Genomic DNA, 22,411 nt, shown 5'->3' on the forward strand with positions numbered 1-22,411 from the left:
GGGTACCACGTTTGTTCTGTGTAGCAACCATAAACCATTGATGTACCTTTTCAATGGCTATGGTCGGCCAGCGGCTTCTTCCAGGCTCATCCGTAGCCTGTCTGAGCTGCAGGAGTATAATTTTGACATTAGGTACATTCCTGGAGGTAATAATGTGAGGGCAGATTGCTTACCTAGGTTGCCCTTGTCAGAGGAAATGCTAGGATCTATTAATTTGAGTTCTGAATGTGTTTTTGCCGGACTTGATATAGCAGAAGTGTGTCATGGAACTGTTACTGAGGAAGAATGAAACAAGAGTTTGGCAGAGGATGTTGGTCTTTTGAAGGTGATAGATTTTGTTAATAAAGGGTGGCCAGCACTGAAACATTTGCAAAGGGAATTACATTGCTATGCACAGGTAGCATCTGAACTTAGAGTTGATTTTGGCCTTTTGTTAAGAACAGGTATGTTTGTTCCTCCAAGTAGCAATAAATGTAAAAGCATTGGTTTGGCTCATTCTGGACATTTAGGATTAACATCTACCAAGAGAGTTTTGAGATGTCATTTGTGGTCCAGTTTCTCCTTTGATACCGACCCCTTTTCCTGAAAACCCTTGGAGCAAACTAGCCTTAAATTTTTCAGGACCCATTTCTCAGCTACAAGAGGAGTCAAAATATATAATTGTTTTGGTTGATTATTTTTTCAAGTGGGTTTATCATAAATTTGTGGGAGAAGTCACTACCCAAGTGGCTATTGATTTTTTTGAAGAAGTTTTTGCATCAGAAGGCAATCCCCTAGAACTAATCACAGATAATGGAGTGCAATCGCTATCTCAAATAATGGAGACTTTTCTTGAGGACAGAGGTATTAAACATTATACATGCTCTTTATAGCACTAATATCAATAGAGCTGTTGAGAGAGCGAGTTCTTAAAGAAACGATTCAAACAGCTATCACTTGTGAAGTTGATGTTAAAAGGTTTTTAAGAAGCAAGATGTAGATATATTACAATACACCTCACTCTGTTACTGGAGTTTCTCCTTTTACATTGTTAAGAGGCAGGGAGGCTCGTACAGGTCTGTTACCGACATAATATATGATAAAGTACCCTCAAAAGAGAAGCAAGAAAAGTTAACAAGTGAAGAGTTGAGATTAAAAGTTGGAACTTGACAGAGGAAAATGAAAAAACGCCATGATCAAAAAGATTGTTTGAATAATATCTAAATGAATGTAGGTGATTGGGTGATGTTATGCAATATGAGGACAAAAAAATTAAAAGTGGATTTTCATTTTAATGGACTTTTTAAGGTGCCTAAAGTGGCTCGTACTTCTGTTTTGTTAGAAGACAATTGCTGGTTGTCAAAAAAGAACTTGGTTCTTCTAAAATATTTTCAAAAGTGTATTCTTATGAGGAGATTGAATGTGTCTAAGAGCTGTGGGCCTCATTAATGAGGCTGTGCGTCACTTTTACCCTGCGCACCAGTGGCGTAAAAAATGCACCTTGTTGCGCCATATTTACAAAGTGACACATCTAGGTAGATGCGTCACTTTGTAATCCCCTGTGCCACATTATACCTGCGCCTGGTATAATGTATGCAAGGGGGGAGTATTGACGCAAGGAAGGGCCGTAGAAGTGACACAGTGAAATCTATGAGACTTCACTGCGTCACTTTTAGGACGCCGTTGCGTCAAAATCTTGCGCCTGCCTCACAGCAGGCGTAAGACTGACGCAGGCCCTTTCACATGGGGCTTGCCCCATGTGAAAGGACGCATTGCTGGAGTTGCGTCACTTTTGCGCTAACAGATACGTCAGAAATACTGATGTATCTGTAACTCCTTTCGACATGATGCGTCATACATTAAATATGACGCATCAGGAATGTCGCAAGGAGTGCGCACTGAGAAGTGACGCATCGCTGCTTTCACGCAGCGATGAGTCATTTCTTATAAATGAGGCCCAATATTTTTTTTCCCATTGAAATTTTTCAAGAAAGTGATTATTCTAGCCATGGAGGCATGATACAAAATTATTTTTTGTGCGTTCCCAAAAATAATGTCTTCTTCAAGTGTGGGATCTACTGCAATTTCTTGTAAGGAAGAAGTTACTATAGAAAAAAGTTCTGAGATTGTGTGTTAAAGAAACCAGGTTATATACTTGATTATGAGGTATAATATATGGTTTATTAAGTAATGTATTTCATGTAATTCTAATTATGATTGGTTTGTAACCTATTTTGTTTATTTTAAAAAAAAATCTTAAAGGGGAAGATGTATTCTTATTGTATGAATGTTTCTTTTTGGAATAGGCATGGGTTCTTAGCGTGATTCTTGTATTCCAGCTGTGTGGGTTCAAGGGTAGACAGTTAGAGAGATGCTGGCTGGTGTGTATGGAGGCACTGATAAGCCGCTCCCTGTTTTCACTTGAAAGAACCTTGAATAAAGATTTCACCTTACCTGGTACTTTTCTTATTACAAAACATTTTGGAAGGCCAGATGAGATGAAAGGCGAATTTAACAGTGGAACAGAAAACGTTTAACCTATTAGTTTGATAACATGTCTCAGTCAATTCAGCATCAAACTTTAGAAATGTGACGATATTTAAATGGACATCAAAGATGGACAGCTGCAATGTGCAACCGGCATGCAGAGGGTGAAGCAGCGACATTCCAGGTTGACTTAGAAGACATCCCAGCATAAATGCTCATGTATAAACATGCGGCCACATGCATCATTGCACCCGTTTGCAATTCCTAAATTGCGAAAATGAAGGTATCGCAATTTAGAAATCGCAAACGGCAATGCATGAACAAATCGCATTTATTTTTGTGATTCGGTATTTTTCCTTAATTGTGATTCACAATTTGCGAATCGCAATTAAGGAAAACCCTTCCCATTTATTTCTATGGGCCAAAAGGCCCATAGGAATGAATGGGAAGGCATTCACATTTTGCGAATTTCAAATTGCGATTCGCAAAATGTGAATGCAATTTCCAGGGTGCAGGGGGGCGTCCAAAGAACCCTTCCCTGCACCCCTGAAATGTAACTTTAAATGCAATTTACACACACACAGATGTCCCAAGGGCATGTGTGTGTGTAAATTAAAACTTTCAAAAATCCAATTTGTGCATATTTGAAAGTTTTCGGTAAATTAGCATGAAGTTCAACTTCCTGCTAATTTACCACTTCCAAATTGCAAATTCGCAAATAAAAAATTATCATGCATTGCATTTAAGAAATCTGAAAATGCGATTTCTTAAAGGCAATCGCAATTTTAGAAATCGCAACATGGTTGCGATTCCTAAAATTGCGAAATGCATGATGCATTCCAAATTAGTCAATTGCATTTGCAAACGGCCGAAAATTGCGATTCGCACCGTTTGCGAATGCAATTGACTTTGATGCATGTGGGCAATGGAGTGCAGCTTTAGCGAACAGTAAACTAAATACAATTCTACCCAATACCATTTAAAACAATGGCTCCACAGTAACAGGCAAAACTCTTTGGGGCATATGTACCAAGCCCATTTCCCGTTTGCGAACAGGAAAAAGCATTTTGGGAGGTTTCATTCCAAAAGGCCCTAGCAAAATAGGGAATCGCAAAATTTGCGATTCCCTTTTTTGCAAATGCATATAAGGAATCCCAAATAGCGATTCCTTAAATGCAATGCAGGAAGCACCCAAGTTGTGCGATTCTGGTTTAAGAAATTTGCGATTACTTAAAAAAAAAGCATTTTCCAAAGTGCCATGTGGCGCACATACATGCCCTTAGGGCATGTATGTCTGCCACATGTGCACACATACATATTTCAGGGGTGCAACAGGGTGTCCTTTTGACACCCTTGCACCCCTCAAATTACATTCACAATTTGCGAGTACCGAATGGGTACTCACAAATTGCGACTGTATTCCCATCCATTCCTCTGGGCCTCTAGGCTATTCGCAATTTGCGCGTCGCAATTAAGGACTATGTAGGAATCCCAATTATTATTGAGATTCCTACATACATTGCATTTTGCGAGTCCTTAATAGCGATTCACAAAAAATCGCTATTAAGGACTCGCAAAACGATGTCTTCATACATATGCCCCTTTGAATTTTTTAGCCAAGACTTTTTTCTACGCAAATCCTGAATGGGCTCTTAATAGAAAACTACAGTTGAAAATTATTATGTTTGAGAAATCAATATGATTAAAAAAAAGTGTTTTAGAGACACAAACTTTCCACTTCCTTTCAAAATACCTTTAGGGAAAACACCACTACTTTACCATTAAACTGTTGTTCACATCTGACATGTGTCTGAGCTTGTAGCGTCCCCTCTTTTACCTTCACTTTTCATGAAAGAACGTCTGTTTTCCTTTCAGAATCTTCCCCAATAATCACCCAGTCAAAATCAGTTCAGCTAAAAGGAGTTCAATATAGGGCAAAATGGTCATGTCGTATGACATTCATTACAGCTTCGACAGGTTGTACGGTGTGATGATTTTTTTCTATGTAACCCATCACTCTTTCCTCTCATTTCGGCCCCGAGCAAGTGAAATAAATAGCAATATGGAGTACATACATTTTCCTATGCAGTATAAAGAGGGATGGCACTTAATTTTCGCTAGGAGCTGTCATTTTTTTTGTACAAAGGAAATTGAGGCAGTGGGTTGCTCCTAATCACACTGTTTGGTCACGATGGAAAGACAGCATTTAAACACTTGTGTTCTGGTTCTAAAGTTTGAACTCAGCCACTATTCCACACCTAACTGAAAGAGGTAGGAAAAGGGGAGAGTTTAGGGCGAGCGAGTATAGTTAACCCCTGCTGCTCAGAGCCTTTGACTGTGCTAGCGGGGTTTTAATGCAGGGCCAGGCATGTAGCCGGAGGCCCACAGTGGAGATGAGCTGGCCCTAGCCAAGTGATAATGAACCTTTGCAGGGCCTTGATTCTTTGTTAGACCTCTTGTGGGAAGTAGGATGTGTGGACCTATTAAGGGTCCATAAACCTTTGTGAGGTCCAACAATGATTAATACATGGTGCAGGCTCTCAGGCTTGTGGCTACGTTCTGCAGTTCTCGCTGGCCATGCTAGGGCTGGCAAATTCTGCTAAACAATTCAATTTCAGGTCAGCAGCAATGGAATGGAGGTCAAATACACTAGGAGGCTCAACCTAGTCAACTTTTTGAACTTCTGACTTAGTCTCTGAAATGGAAGTCAAAATCTTCCAGTGGGATAAGGGTGACACCAGTGAAGTCCGCTTGAAGTTGCATAGCTATTGGATGAGGTCTCACAGAAGCCTTTAGATTTGTCAGGATAAGCTCTGAGTGGGAAAATTCAAACAGCAACCACTGAAGTTTTCTTATTGGTTGGATACTTTTCACGACGTAGCCTGGTCACGATTCGTACCTTTGAACTTGGGCCCTGATTACGATGTCAGGTGGGACATTAGTGCGGATTGGGAACCGACCAACCTCAGGTCGGCGGTTCTGACAACATCGATTGAATGTGACCGCACATAGTGTTGCCAGAAACAGACATTTTTCTATGGGAGCTTTTGTGGCAGGCATAAAATGACTGCAATATAAGCTCCCATAGAAAAATTGACGTTTTCTAGAATCCCTGCACCGGGGTGCAGACACCTCATGGGTACTTATCACAGAAAAAAGAATCCTTGGGTTTAAAGAGTTAAACCAGAGCAAAAGGTTATCTAACAAGGTATCTCACCTATCCCTGGGATGTTCCGTTTATAGGACAAAATCCCTCACCCACCAAAAGTGACATTCCTCATCATTGGGATTCTCCTCCTACCGGGATACCTAGTACCGGCACAGGCTGCAACCCCCTCACTGAGAGGGAGGAGCTCAGGGATGTTTTAGGTATTAATCATAGGAATGCTATATACCACAATTATGAGTTACAAATCAACTCAGATGAAAGATGCAGTGCAAGAAAAAATTAGATAGTGAAAAAGTAAAACTAGCTACCAGGAATGTGATATACCTTTATAGACACTCCCTAGGGCTAAGGTTGAAAACAGGGCACTGGCAGGGATAGCATATACTTGCAGTTAGTAACGATAGTGGTCTACATGTTTCAGCCTATTGACCCTAAAAATAAGGGGTGCCTCTGCTTTCGTCAGGACCAACTTGTGTTGTTGTAAAGTGTATTATTTGTCAGGATTCCAGTGTGGTACAGAATGACATAGGTGATAGTGAGTACTCAAAAGCGGTTCTGAGAAACTCAGAATGAGGAGAAATTATAATGAAAAGATCTAAAGATACAAAACCAGTGATTCATATTCCAGCCATGGTATACTTTTTCAGGAGATTCCCTGGTAACACCTATGCAAAGGCATGATTGGAAAAATAAATTATAAATTTCTTATACAGGGTTGTTCAGTTTTACATTCTGTATATGCTTTCACTTAGTTCTTACTTCTTCATAAAGAACACCAATTCATAACAAGCACAATAGATCATACATTATCATTTAAAAATCTTGTTACCTTTAATGAGAAATTTAATGTGTATTATCATGAATAATTCACAAAATACTTGTAATGAGCCAATCTGTCTTGTCTTAATGTCTTACCCATATATTGCGGGAGGACAGAGCTCACCTTAACCTGGCATGGAGCTCAGGGTAGTGGTTTGTGTAAATCTGACATTTACAGTAAAACCTCTATCCAGGTTCATGACTGGAGTTGCTGTGGTTTACAATAGACTAGCCTTTACGGTTAGACGATTTACTTTGGTCATTTGTGTTTAGAGTAGTGGCTCAGAAGAGATAAGACTAACCTCTGAGAACTGTCTCTTACATGATAAGTGAGTGTAGCAGTTGATAAGGAACAGTGAACTCGGGCGCCGATTAGAATGTCTGTTTGTAAGCCTCTGACCATTCGTCGGAGTCTTACCGACTGGCATACTTGGTTTGAACTATGGCCGCCTTATTACAAAAAAAGTGGTCGGAGTTTAAGCCAGACTGGCTTCTGAAAGGCTCAAGGAGCCTGTCGGTCAGTTGGAAAACAATAATAATCCCTAACCAACGGCATTCCCCCCGTCGGGCTTATGATGTTGGTTTCCAATAAGATTTCCATGTCGGGCTTTCCACCATGGAAAGCATGATTTAAAGCGACTTTTGGGGCCCCTAGCAGGGCACCATTCTCACTGCAGCCTGTGCTTGTGTACCGGGGGATACATATGGTGCCCACCTGTCTATCTCTGCATCGTGTGACAGGACCGCGAGCTGCATTCCACATGGTGAAGGGATTTACAGTAAGTCCAATTTCTCTATGGGAGACTGTGCTGCTGCCGTTTTCTGACCCCCGCACAAGCTCCTATAGGGAAATGGGAGTTTGTGACCTTACCATGTGTGGTTGCATCTTAATTGCAGTTTTGAACCAATAACCCGAGGTCGGTCAGTTTCGAAACTGCAGAGATGTCAGTCGGAGGCAAATCCTACCGACATTCTAATTGGCCCCTTTGTGCTGTATGTCTTTCCCCTCTATCTTTCTTTTTTTTTTAAAATGTAATGGTATTTTATGAAGTATATTGAAGTTAACTTTGCTGGATGATGTCATCTGTGATTTGAGATATCATGAGTGATGTCACTGACCATGTCATGAGTGATGTAATACGTGAGGCCATAAGCAATGTTACCTCTGGTAACCTTACCTGCTGAATTTCTATGGTTGTATGTGTGCAAAATTGGAGCTAACTATAATGCCTCTGTAACCTTTGCTTTCTTCAGTGAATTTCTAAGGGTTTTTGAAGTTTGTTTCCTAACTATAATGTCACTGCAACCTTTGGTTTAATCAGTGAATGCCTACCATTTTTTAATGCGATATTCTAACTATAATGTTCGAGTAACCTTTGCTTTTTTTAGTGAGCTTTATTATTTTTCAAAATACGAATTGAACTACAATTTCACCTATAAGTTCAGTTTAGTAATATACTTGTTTACTTGTTTATAAAGCCATTTTAGTCACACATTTATTCTTATTATACATTTGAAAAGTAGCAATTAACAAATCAGCGTAAAGTAACTTCTGTATTCTATCTACAAATGCAAAAGAACAAGTCTTTCTCTTTTTTGAATTAATTTTATGGATCCTCTGATCCGCCGCAATGCCACCAATAATCCGCTGCAATTTTAGAAACACACCCAAAGCTCATCTTCTCATTGCATACAATGTCAACCCATTAAGATTGCAAACCACGCCATAGTTCAGTTATTTGGGTTTCACATCTAACTGGAGACAGACTGAAAACCGCAATTCCATCCTGTTTTTTTGCTTTCCTTCAAAAGTACAGAGATTAAAAGTTAAGCAGCTTCTGGTGAAGATAGAAGAAAAGGTAAAAGCAAGACCAAGATAAAGAAATCTTACTCACATCCAAGGAATCCCTCTAATATTTGAAAATATTTCTCCATCCCTTCAGGTGAAAAGAAAGTTGTTCCAAAAATTGTCCAAAGCAATATATGCAGCAAAAAAAACTGTCAAGAGGTATGGGGAAGAAGTATTTACATGGCACATTCTCTATGTGGAAAAACCTGAAAACCATACATATACGGACGTATCCCAGGATGATGAAAGAGAGATTGAAGGTGATGCATTATCATCAGCAGCTGGACCATCTGTGGGACCCTTACCACCTGACCAGATGGTTACCGCCCCCACTGTTTCACCAAAACTGTAAGCATGGAGTCTCATTATGCCAAATACCATATGCCAGCTGCACTAAAAATGGGTTCACTGACAAAATATTGAGTACAAAATATCTACTTACAAAAATATCGAGTCAAAAATATTGACTCCCTATACTTATATTTAAAATTACAAAAATATCGAAAAAAATATTATTTTCACTAATACAGTTTTTAAATATATATAAATTTTAATAATACACATTAATTACATTATATATTAATATAATACAAGTAAAATATATTTAATATTTTTTTAAGATAAAAATTGATTAAAAAAATTACAACTAACCTATATATTAATATATATATTTATTTACATATGTCTATTTTAAAAAAATTATTAAATTAATATTTTTAATTTATATTATTTTTAATACTTTTTTAATGTAATATTATAAAAATTAATGTATATACATATATCCAATAACAACATATTTTAAAAACAAACCATTTTAATTACAAATAATATTATAATTTAAAATAACCAAAACATAGTAATATGAATGTAAACAATATAAACCATTTTTTTTAAAATAAACACATATACTATTCCCACTGCAACCTGTAAATACTACACCTAGGCCCCTATTACACTGTCAGTCGGAGTTGCCTTGGACCCACACTGTTTCTGTGTGCGAACCGACTGACCATAGGTGTGGAAACTGCCTGCAGCACAAGCTTCTATTGAGAAATGGTAGTCTGTGGAAATTCCTGCACCATATGCTAGGCACCTTATGGTGCCTGCCACACGGTGCAGGGATTGTTAGTTGGGCTCCATAGGTTCCCCCACTGCTATGGGGCACCTGTGGAGGGGCTAGGGGCCCTCAAAGTCGCTTTTAGACAGCCTTTCCATGTCTGAAAGCCCAACAAGAAAAAGCTGTCATAAACCAACATCCTAATCCCGACAGCAGAAAGGCTGCCCTGAAGGGATTATGGGTGGTGTACAACTGGCAAACAGGCTCCTTGAGCCCATCGAAACCTAGTCAGATTGACGGGCCGGTTTACACTCCAACCACCGACATTGAAATTCAGCCGTCTGACTGTAAACCAATGATGTTGGTCGGCAAGCTTCAAACGAGCGGTCAAAGCCTTACTGACCGCCATCGAAATGAGGCCCAAAGTGTCAAAACTTAGGAGGTGTAAAGTTTACAAGTCCCACTATAGTCAATACAACAGTAGGGACAGTGTTGGATCACGGAGGGTAACATTTACTAATTCTACTGCAGGTAATGCAACAGTAGGGAAAGTGCTGGATGATGGAGGGGTAGAATCTACTATTCCCACTCCATTCAATATAACAGTGGGGACATTGTTGGATGTTGGAGGGGTAAAATTGACTCTTCCCACTCCAATCAAGTCAGTACAACAGTAGGGAAAGTGTTGGATTGTAGAGGGGTAACATTTACTATTCCCACTCCAGTCAGTGCAACAGTAGGAAAAGTGTTTGATGTCAGACGCGCAAAATGTACTATTCCCACTCCACTCAGTACTACAGTAGGGAAAGTGTTGGATTGCGGCAGGGTGAAATGTTCTACTCCCACTCCAAAGAGTGCAGCAGTAGGGAAAGTGTTGGGTTACAGAGTGGTTACATTTACTATTCCCACTCCAGTCAGTGTAACAGTAGGGAAAGTGTTAGATTACAGAGGGGTAAAATGTACCATTCCCACTGCAGACAGTGCAACAGTAGGGAAAATGTTTTATTGCAGAGGGATAACATTCACTACTGCCACAGGGCTCTTTGCGGCATTAGAAACAGACTATATCAGTTCAAGTAAAATAAAGAACTTCAAAACTATAGTAAATACCAAAAATTAACAAATGACACCATTAATACAATGTGTAATACATATTACAAATGAATGCAAATATATTTTTTTAAACATACCAAAATCTATAGTCAAAATATTAACAACCAATGAATATATTATTTAGAATTAAAAAGCATAATACAATTAAAACATACAATATTAATTTACAATTTTTTGGACTCTTTTTAATGTTATTACTACTTACATAACTTTGTACCCTATACCTCTACAAGCTACACAAAACACATCTAAAAGTTTTTATTTATAATATATCGACACTTTTTACATAATTAAATATCTATTCTAATACTAAAACTAATTAACTACTAATACACCAATTACATGTAATTATCGTTCCCCCCTTTATACATACAAAGCAAACATTCCAGACCTAATACATAAAGTTTAAAAAAAGTAACTTCACATATGCCTGTTTGCAATAAAAACAAGCTCTGGCATGCTTGGGTATTCACTTTCAAAACGGTTTATTCAGACGCACACTGGTGACGTGCTTCAACCGCACCAGTGATTTTTCTCAACCCAAATGTTATTGCCATGTTCAAATTCATTTATACACATTCTTGGGAGTTGAAGAACCTCCTTAAAGTGCAACAATGCAGAATTAAAGGGACAAGTGCATTTTGAAAACTGAAACTGTGTCCCAGCATTATAAACAATCCAAACGTTTGTGACCGAAAGTGACAAGTGCCTGCAATCTAAACATTAAGAACCATAATTCGTCTGGCAGGTATATTTGGCTGCAGCAATTATTAAAAATACTAGTCATTAAAATGTAGTGCCATACTGTTCAGGCTATGAGAGAAAATGCTGATTAGTATTGATAAAATTAGATGTGATTTAACACCTTGGCTGCTAGGGAGATTTTCCCCGTGCGCTGACAATTGTTCATGACGAGCTCAGCTCGTCATAAGCACACGACCAGTGTACTGCATGACGAGCTGAGCTCGTCATGAGCAGCGAAGGGGTTAATACAACCCTGGTAGGCATCAGTTTAAATTCAATTGTACTAACTCACAGTGTCTTACAGTAATTAAAGTCACAAGATCAAGGGCAAGTGCCCATACTGACTCGGCATATTCATACACTTTGATCGGGTTCCCCCAAACACTTAACTTGCTGCTTATCCAAATTAAAAACTGTTCTATGATAATGTGCAGTATCTAATGCAACTCCGAGAATACCATGGGCTAAAAATGACAAAATCAATATGGAGTGGAACATCGGAACAGGAGTTTTAAAGGGACAACATCCCAATACAGATAAGGTGCAGGACATAGTTCTAGACATTTCACATTTGCTGGACATTAGCTAAAATTATTACAGATGGACATGCAAATCTTCCTCGATATTCAAGCCGTTTGGGATTTTTGAATTGAAACGTAAGATATACCTCAATTCCATTGCCTTAAACACCTCTCTCTGTCCCCACCTCTCAATCTCTTTGGTAGTTGGTCCAACACAAAGTACTCAAGACTATTGACGTTACTGTCATGTGCCTGCCACTGAAATGTTTCTCAACGTCCTGCACAAAGTCAAAAGCGGCGCCCCTTCAGACCCAGCTCCTATCAGTAAACTGAAACAAGTTGCTTCCACTATAGCCCCTCCTCTCACCAACTTGATCAACACCTCCTTCGAGCTTGGCATAGTCCCAGCAAACTGGAAAAAAGCCACGGTTAAGGCTCTTTTAAAAAAAACGCATCTTGATCCAGCAGACCCATCAAACTTCAGACCGATCTCATTGCTGCCGGCAATGAGCAAAGTCGCAGAGAGAGTAGCGAACCAACATCTTTCTGAGTTCCTAGAGACCAACCACCTCCTCCGCCAAACTCAGACGGGTTTCAGACCAGGACAAGGGACGGATACCGCATTGTTAGCCGTGGTCGAAGAAGCTAGGGGCATACTTGACGTAGGAGGATCAGTGGCAGTGATCCTCCTCGATCTAAGTGCCGCCTTCGACACGGTCGACCACGCAACCCTTGTTCACCGTCTTGAACTAACAGGAGTGGCGGGCTCCGCCTTAGCCTGGATCTCATCTTTTCTTGAAAACAGGTCTTTTCAAGTAACAGATGGGCATTCCATCTCCAAAGCTCAGGCACTCAAGTGTGGGGTGCCTCAGGGGTCCTCCCTGAGCCCCACACTTTTTAACGTGTACATGGCACCCCTCGAGGATGTTGTTAAACCTTTCGGGATTAAATCAATAATGTACGCCGATGACACCCAGCTCGTCATTTCCCTAAACCAATCAGACAACTCCCTTACCAACTTATGTAGCTGTCTGGAAAAAGTGCACCAGTGGATGTGCGAGTCTCGGTTGAAACTGAACGGGGAAAAATTGGAAATACTCCTCTTAGGAAACCCAAATAAAATCCCCACTCCTCTTCCCTGGCCACCATGCATGGGATCTCCACCACCCCCAAAATCTGAAGTAAAAAGCCTAGGGATATGGCTAGACCAGGAGCTCAGTTTCAAAACACAAGCGAGGAAAACTGCGGGAACGTGCTTCGGCCTCATGAAGATGGCACGAAAGATTCTCCATCTTCTCCCCCCTCAATCCAGGAAGCTCTTGATGCAGGGGCTGGTGAACTCCAGATTGGACTATGGCAATGTCCTATATCTGGGGGCCCCAGTCTCTGTAGTCCACAGACTCCAATGTGCACAAAATGCGGCGGCCAGAATACTTACAGGAACCGCTGCAAGGAATTCGGCTAAGCCAGCTCTCAAAAGTCTGCACTGGCTACCAGTCAAGGAACGGGTCAACTTCAAGACCCTGTGCATTACCCATAGAATACTGCACAATGAAGGCCCTCCCATACTCAGGCCTCTGGTGTCCCACCAAACATCTAGCAGACATCTTAGATCTAACTCCCTCTCCCTGGCAAAAATCCCCAGAATTTGGAAGGCCAGAACAGGTGGTCGCCAGTTCTCGTACAATGCCCCCAGGCTATGGAACGCCCTCCCACTCTCCCTTAGGCAGGAACATAACCATCTCAGATTTAGGAAAAGACTGAAGACCCTACTCTTCCCTTGAGCGCTCCCCCACTTGACTTCCCACCTTTCAGGATTGTGTTCACCAGCGCTGGGATGCCTAAGGGTAGCTGAGCGCTCTACAAAACCCAAAATCAAATCAATCAAATCAATCCTGCTCGAAATGTCTTGCCACAGGATGTGATTGAGCTTTATTTTTGATTGCTTTAATGTGATGCAGAACACGCTGATGGGCCCTTAGTGCTACCTATACAGATTACAATCAATAGTTAGGGAAACCCAATGTACCCTTGGAGGTTTGGGCAGTAATCAAAATGGTAAAAGGAACCTTCAAGGGATTTTATTCACAACAATATTTTGTGGTTCAAAGATAAAACAAGGGGTTAGCCCTACCGGAATAAACACCAAAGTAGATATCAAAAGAGAAATTTTAACATAAAGCACACGGAAGAACCTAGTAGTTTGAAAAATATATCTTACTTTATATATTTTGTTTGCTGATAGAATACAAATAGATAAAATCATTCAGCACAAAATCAAATGAAGAAGCAAAATCAAATTGGCCTAACAGTCCTTGACTAAACAACTATTCCTAATAAATCATAAGCAACAGATCTCTTAATGAGAATACGTATTGCTCCAACATTTTTTTTTAGAAGTAGAGGATGAGGTTGAGGTTTCGGTCTGTTCGGCTGTAGTCCATCAGTCCATCTTGAGGACGAACACAATTATGGCTGAGAAGAAAGACTCCTATGTAAACATAATACAGCATGTTACCTTAAAATTGTAAACAGTTTTGCATTTGCAAAAGCAAAGTTAAAAAAACTAAGAAACCCGTGTGTATAACATAAAACTGTGACTGATGTGTCACAGAGTGCAGTTATCCAATTTGTGCACCACCAACAATGAATCAAAAGTTGCCACCACCTGACCTGCCACCAGCTTCACCTATTTGTGCTGACATAGTAGTACAAGTGTCGCTTACTTATTTGAGCTGTCGACAGACTTGCCTAATACCATAAAATGGATAAGAGGTTGCTGTTGCGAATAAAGCGCTATCCAAAGAAACAGATTATCAAAAATATATTGTTAATCTGTTCTGAATGATTCGTCATCATGCCATTTAAATAACTGAAAAAGGGCATACCTGTAGAGTAGGGAAATTACTTTCCTATATTTGGTTCTTGAGCCAGAGTCTGTATTGATACAGATAGATGGCTGCAGATCTGTGAAAAAGATAAATACCACAAGTACTTCAAATGATGTCAAGACATTGCAAAACATAATAGAAAATCTTTACAATGATAGTCATATGTTACATGACATCACGTTGACGCACATCTAAATTGGCGTGCTGAGCGGCTAACTGATGTTACTCTTGCTAGTAGCATATGGCCGCTCAAGCCCAATTATTTATAAGGTCAGAGACTCATCACAGAAAAAGGAGACCTCATAAGAGAACAATCCAACTGAAATCTGAAGGAGACTTGTTCATATGGACTCATGTCTTAGAGTATGTCACATGCTTGTAATGCACATGAGCTAAGACAACCTATAAGCAATATAACAGCAAAAATAATTTAGTGTAAATAGTTCACTTAAGGTCAGTTAAATGGACTAAAAGGCACATAGTGGCAGACGCTTTTGTAACAAGCGGGAATTCTAAGAGATATTGGTGTGGATAGCTCAAAGGTGCCAGATTATAGAGTCTATACTAATTTTGCCTCAGACGAGAACATTTAGATAGTGCGCATTGCACGTTCTCACCGTTAAGCCGCATTCATTACAGAAGGCAGATCTAAGCAGATGTTAGTAAAGGTAACACAAACAAGTCATGTCACAGAGCCTGTAAAAAATAAACTTCAATGATGCGAACTTAGTTCGTACGCACTTTACCTACAAAAGACGCAAAACCTGACGGAGTGCAACTACTGTAACCTAAAGGTAGAAATGCTAATTTAAACTGCAGCAGCTCTAGGCAGACATACCTTAGTTGAAGAGCTGTGTTACCGCATGGATCAGAACAGCGAGTGGAACGACACAGACTCGCTTGGTTTTAAAAACGCCAAAACCAGATGTATTTAGTCCCGCAGCAGGAATGCAAGTTGGTGATCAAAATAGTTGAAGGACAATATCGGGCCAGCATAGCGGCCATCTTGAAAGCACTAGATGTATCGATATAAATGCAAATTAGTTCACTAAAAAAGGGGAACCTTATCGAACTAAATTGTTCCTGTATAAGGAATATCTACGTCCTAAGAATTGCAAGTCGACCTAAACCTAAAGTTTACGGGGTGTAACAATCTTTTTACTCAACTTTTGTTCCGGTAGGACTAACCCCTTGATTCATCTTTGAACAATGAATGATTGTTGTGAATAAAATCCCTTGAAGATTCCTTTTACCTATACAGATTTGCAAATTCACTTCTACAGGTAAGTGGCATCATAATTTGTCATTTCTGATCTGAAAACAACAGAGAAACCTCTGTTGTATTTGCACCATATTTACATGCCTTACATTTTGAGAAACGTCTAAAACCTCTACTTTCATATAATCCATGTATCCTGTGTACCACCCCTAGGCTGTTGACTACCATATCTTGCCTCATGGATAGAGCCCTACAAAAAGTTATGAGTATCCTATGTATTTTAGTTCCTAAAACAGGATCACTGCATAATATAAGCCAATGATTTTTAAAGACGGCTAACATTTTCTGATGTTGCACGTTAAAACTTGTAATGAAGCAAAATTTCTGCTCATCGGTGTCTGAAGATCTAGTTTTGTTAATATCTGTAAATATGAGTTCCTCCCTGGGTTTCACATTTGCTTTTCTCTTTGCTTGATCAAGGATAGATTTATTATAACCTCTTGTTTTAAATCTCTTTGACAATTCTGCTTGAGCAATTTGTAACTGTTGTGGATTGCTGCAGTTCCTTCTCATTCAAAGATGTTCAGCGTATGGGATACTATTTTTGAGTTTGGTGGGGTGGAAACCCCGGGCATGCAGTACAGTATTGCCTGCAGTGTTTTTACTAAATGTTATGGTTTTTAGTTTTCCATTCGCCACTTAAATAGTTAAATCTAAAAACTGTACTTCTGTGTCGTTAAAATGTGATGTAAAATGTACATTTATATCATTGATGTGTAGCCTATTTTCAAAATCTTCTGCAGCTGATCTAAAGCCATGCCGTGACAAATAAATTGTCAAGATAGCGTGACCAAAGTATCACATTGTCATTCATTTCTTTCCCATAAGTATTCGCCAGCACCTGCTCCTCCCACCAACCCATATACAAATTCCCATAGCTCTGGGCGAAGCAGGTGCCCACGGCAGTCATTCACATTTGCTGGTTTAGATGTGATCCAAAGAGAAATATATTGTTGCGTAGGCACTTGCCTATAATATCTAACAACATTCCTGTATGTTTGAACAGTGACAGTGGTCGAAAACTTAAATTTTTTTTAACTGCCCTAATGCAATCAAAATGTGAGACCCTTGTTGTTAGAACTGGGGGCCTCTAGTGGGCAGAGGTAGGTACCACTGTCCAAATAGGGACCCTCGCTTCTAGTCAGGGTAAGGAGGATATACTCTTAGATAACCCCTGCTCACCCCCTTGGTAGCTTGGCACAGCAGTCAAGGCTTATCAAAGGAAATGTGTAAAGTATTTGTACCAGCACTCACAGTAACACAGTGAAAACACCACAAACTGATTCCACAACAGTTTAGAAAAATAAAGGTATTTAATCTAAACTACACAAGACCAAAATGACAAAAATCCAACATACACAGTTCAAGATTATGGTTTCAAAAGAGTTCTTACAGTTGCAATAAAATAATCCACAGTTGCGTGAAAAGTTCATAGTTGCGTCACGTTTACCCAACAGTACCTTTAAATGCAACAAAGTTCCAAAACAGAAGCTGGTGCGGTGGAAACCAAGCAATGCGTCACTCCTGAGACCTTGGGGAGGCGATGCGACAACCCCGCTGGATGTAGTGGGCGTGTTGCGGTGACTCCGGTCTGTATGAGGAGGGATGCGATACCTTGTACGGATTACGGTGCGGAACTTCCGTAACGGAAAATGCTTGCAAAGGCACGATGCGATGATCTTCGGGGCTGAGATGATCTCTGGGGCGACGATGCGCGGACCAGCAGTGATCTTCCTCTCGCAGCTCCTCGATGCAATGGCTCTGCAACGGCACTCACAACAGTAGGTCAATCCAGCAGAGCAACAGCTGGTCAGTCTTCCTTCTTCAGTTTCATCTTTCTCCTTGGCAGAGGTTCCTTCTTGATGCCAGGATGATCTAATTTTCTATAGTCAGGGGTCCTGTACTTATACCCCCAAAAGTCTTTGATTCTTTTTGTGCCGGAGGACTCTGAGCCCGGTCTGAACCAGTTCTGTGTGTTCCTTGAGCACTTTGTTTTCCTTTCCTCTCCTTTCATTTCAGGGAGAGGGGCAGGGCCGTCAGCCGCCCAGCAAGAGGTGGAGCCATCGTTGTGGAAGGCAGGCACAGCCCTATTCAGACCCCGGTGCTATCCTCTCCCACCACTCTCCCACCACTCAAGATGCAGATGCAGTCATTCAGCCTAGGGCTGACTCAGCCATCCTCCTGGAGACTCCCAGCCTCTGTCACTCTCAAACCAGACAGTCAATTCACAAACAGGCTAAGGCACACAGAAAGGCCAGACAAGAGAAAAGCAATTTCTAAAAGTGCTGTTCTCAAACACAGGATTTAAAAACAACCTTTGCTAAAAGATGTTATTAAATTGTGAGTTCAGGGATACCAGACTTGTATGCCCTATCTTGCTCCTATGGGAAGATATGCTGGTAGCCACTGTAGCCACCATTCCCCATGATAGCCTATGGGGCAAGATATCCTTACAATAGTGAAAACGAAAAAAGCTGTAATTCACTGCTAGAGCATGTCACCTGCACAAGTACATGCTCTACTTTTCACATACACTGCACCCTGCCCAAGGGGGTAGCTTGGGCCTTCCGTAGGGGTGTGACCAATGTGTACAGAAAGGGAAGGGTTAGGCCTGGTCAGTGGGGACACTGGCCAGGAGGACATGGCAGTACACAGACTGCACACAGGCACTGCTGTGGCAGGCCTGAGACACCATTGTAGGGCTACTCATGTGGGTGGCACAATCAGTGCTGCAGGCCCACTAATAGCATTTGTTATCACCAGCCCTGGCACAATCAGTGCACTTTACTAGGGACTTCTTGGTGACACAAATATGCCAATCATGGATAACAAATCACAATAACAATTTACACAGAGAGCACTTCCTTTTTGACACTGAACAGCAGTGGCAAAGTGCCCAAAGCATCTAAACCAGCAAAACAAGATGCCCGGTTTAACACTTGTATAAAGGGAAGACACATCTAACGTGATCATAAGATAGTCTTCTTCCCTGTCAACATCAAGGATCTTCTTCAGGAAATCTCCTGTGTCCTTGGCGTAAGAGCTTAGATTCTTTACTATATCCTAAAGAAAAGAGTAATTGAAGAATTGACAAAATTAATAATTAATGAATTAATTAACATTACTAATTAACTAAGAATACATTAATTATCTTTAATGAACTTCCCACCTTTACTCCATAAATACAACTTACACATATAACCTAAACAATATTTTAATTACACATTTACATAATGAAATATCTTTTAAACAATTATTTAAAAAACAAAAAGTATTAAATATTATCATTTCCTACACATTCTTTACCCCTAAAAAAACACAAAACACCCCCAAACTATAAACATTACACAATTTGCATAATTAATTGTAAATTAAATAATTATTTATAATATTAAATACTTTTTAAATAATTAATTTACTCTTCACCCTAAACCATACAAAACTCATGACCTACATGTTAAATTTAACTTTACAAAAGTATTTATCAAATTAAATAAATAAGTATTCATTAAATAATTAAAAGATAATTATGAGTAAATTATAATTAACTAACTTCCCACAAAACACAGGACCCACACCTCACACCTAAAAAACCGCCTTAATTAGGCTCATTACATAAAACATTATTATTTCAATAATTACAAAATAATTATCAATTATTCATAATTCATTTACTTGCCACCCTATTCCCTACGAAACCCACAACCCACACCTTAAAACGTACTAAAAGAAATGTTAACTATACAATTAACATACACAAGTATCAATTAAATAATTAACCCCTTCTGTGCTGATGACGAGCCCAGGCTCGTCATGCAGCACGGTGCTCGTGTGCTGGTGACGAGCCTGGGCTCGTCATGAGCAGTGGAACTCTCACACGCGGGGATAATTCCCCCGCTGTGCTGAGCGTTCCATTGCGCGGGCGGGCTCATGACGAGCCCAGGCTCATCACCAGCACACGAGCACCGTGCTGCATGACGAGCCTGGGTTTGTCATCAGCACCGCGGCGCTGTGCGTGGCCCCCGCGCCGTCGTGCGTGGCCCCCCGCACCACGGGGGAATTAGCCCCGCGGTGGAGGGGTTAATAATAATGTAAACATTGTATCAATTATTTTTTATTAATTTACTTCCCACCCTATTCCCATATAAACCCCACAACCCTCTATGGTACTAAAAATAACAAAAAACGATTACATCATATTTAAAAATTACTATTAATTTACAAATTATATTGAAAAACTAACTATATTCCAACAAACATTTTTAAACATATAAAATTGACATATATCTTAAAATACACAAGAAAGAATAAAAAATCATTATTATTAACAACTAAGGGCCACCTTTAAGGTGGTTGCTATCTGTATCTTTTGCATTGCAGTTAATGCTGCTGGCTGCAGCATACGCCGCAGTACAGAGACTACACTCCGTACATATCCCTGCACTATGTGGCAGGCAACTTGTAGTGCCTGCCACATAGTGCAGGGTGATGTAGGGGGGCACAGGACCCATGTCGGAAGGTTAGGTGGGTTATCAGCCATGAAACGGCGGGCAGAAAGGAACATTGTAATCCCTATGTCAGTGCGAGTGTGAATGGGTGTGTGAGCGATTGTATGGGTCTGTGAGTGGTCTCTGGGTCTGTGAGTGGATGTGTGAGTGACTGTATGGGTGTGGGAGTGGTTGTATGGGTGTGTAAGTAAGTATATGAGTAGTTGTGTGGGAGTGTGAGATTGTATGGTGGGTCTCTGAGTGAGTTTATTTTTTTTAATTGTGTAATGGATACACAGATCTGTGGTGGATTCAAAGTGGGTGCCACGCTAAGCAACACAGGGGATCCATATATCGCAAAAACACATATTCTTGCCCTGAGAGTCACTCACAGACCCCTCCATCAGTACCATGGGAACATGTTACTTCTATCCCAGCCCCTTATATCCTATATTTAATTTATCCAACCCCCCCAGAGAACTGTATTCTGATGGACAAAATAGCTGCCGCAAATTTCCTCTCAGGTCGCGGTCAGCCAATCATGGCATTGCTGTAGGCAAGTAGCTCTAGAAACTACTGAACAGATTTACACCAAATTGAAGAACACACTCTTTCCGGACCAAGATCTAGCTTTCTGCCAAATTTGGCATTAATCCGTTCAGCAGTTTGGGCAGCAGGCGTGTCTAAAATCCCAACTGGAAATTGCTTGGAGAATATGTGTTTTCGGAACCCCCCCATTTCTTCGGCCCCTGCTTAACAGATCACCCTGAAACATTCCAGAAAGTTGAAGTGAGTAGCAAACTAGTTTTCAAAATCTATTGAAGATTCATCAAATGGTGCCAAAGTAATTAGCAAAACAAAAAACGCCTTTCAGCTCACTTGCTGTATCCCATGGAGCCCACCCCTGGACTCAGCAGTTTCCCTGCCTGCAGAAGCGCAAGCAGGCTAACCTGTATTTGCTCCTGCACAAAGTCTGCTCTCAGCGGGGGAGCTTTAAACATGCTCCCACCAGCTGGGAGCACACTTTTAGTTTGCTTCACTGCCCACACTGATAAGGACAATGAAGCAGATCAAGAGATTGTTCCTGCCTGGAGGGAGCACCATAAAAGCTGGGTGGGAGCATTGCTGGCTTCCGTAGCATGGTTAAAGCCGGCTGGGGCTGCAGCACCCTGAGGATCCTCTTGCAGCCCCCAATGAGTGTATGGTGGGTACCGTGGGTGGGCCACCAATATTAAAGGCAGGCCACGCGGGAAGGGTGTCCCTGGAACCAAAAATGGCTCTGAGATGGGGGCCGTGCAAATCTCCCTCCTTTAAAAACATTTGGACAAGGGGTGGGGTTGTCCCCCTCCCCTTTTACATAATTAGAAGCCATAGTAGATAGGTTCTCCAGGGTCTAATCAGGCCTCCTCCCCTTAAAAATAAATGTCCCTGGAAAGATGTGCTCAGGGCCTAATAAAGTTGGGGGAAGGGGGTCATGGGGCCTCCTCCCCTTTAAAATTATTAAGACCCTGGGGGATTTGTCCCAGGGGCCTAATGAGGTTCGAGTAGGGATATCCACATGGACCCCTCTCCTTTTGTATTGGTTTGGCCTTGGGAGATGTGGTCTCTGGGGCAAAATAAGGCTCGGGAGGGGGCTGTATGCCTCCCTCTTCTGAAAGTTTGGCTCTGGGGCATGGGGTCTCCGGGAGCCCAAGAAGGTTTTGGGGGGTTGCCCTCCGCTTTTTATTGGAACAGGCTCCAGGGATGGGGTCCCTGCAGCCAATTAAGGGTTCGAAGAGGGTTCCATCCGAATATATAATTTTTGCCCTAGGACATGTGGTCCCCATGGCCCAAAGGCCAATTGTAGGCTGTGCACATGAAAGGCTGCACACAATGTGGGGTTAGTAGCCTGCTGGAGTTTACCTGCACAGCCTGGCAGCAGGCAAAGCCCTGTGGCCAACATGCCATAGTGCATGTCCAAAGGATGTGTGCAGTGTAGGGTTGGCTGCTTGATTGGAGTTGGAATTAAAGACTGGC

The sequence above is a fragment of the Lissotriton vulgaris genome, chromosome 1_1 (assembly GCF_964263255.1).
Source record: "Lissotriton vulgaris chromosome 1_1, aLisVul1.2, whole genome shotgun sequence".
NCBI classification, from domain to species: domain Eukaryota; kingdom Metazoa; phylum Chordata; class Amphibia; order Caudata; family Salamandridae; genus Lissotriton; species Lissotriton vulgaris.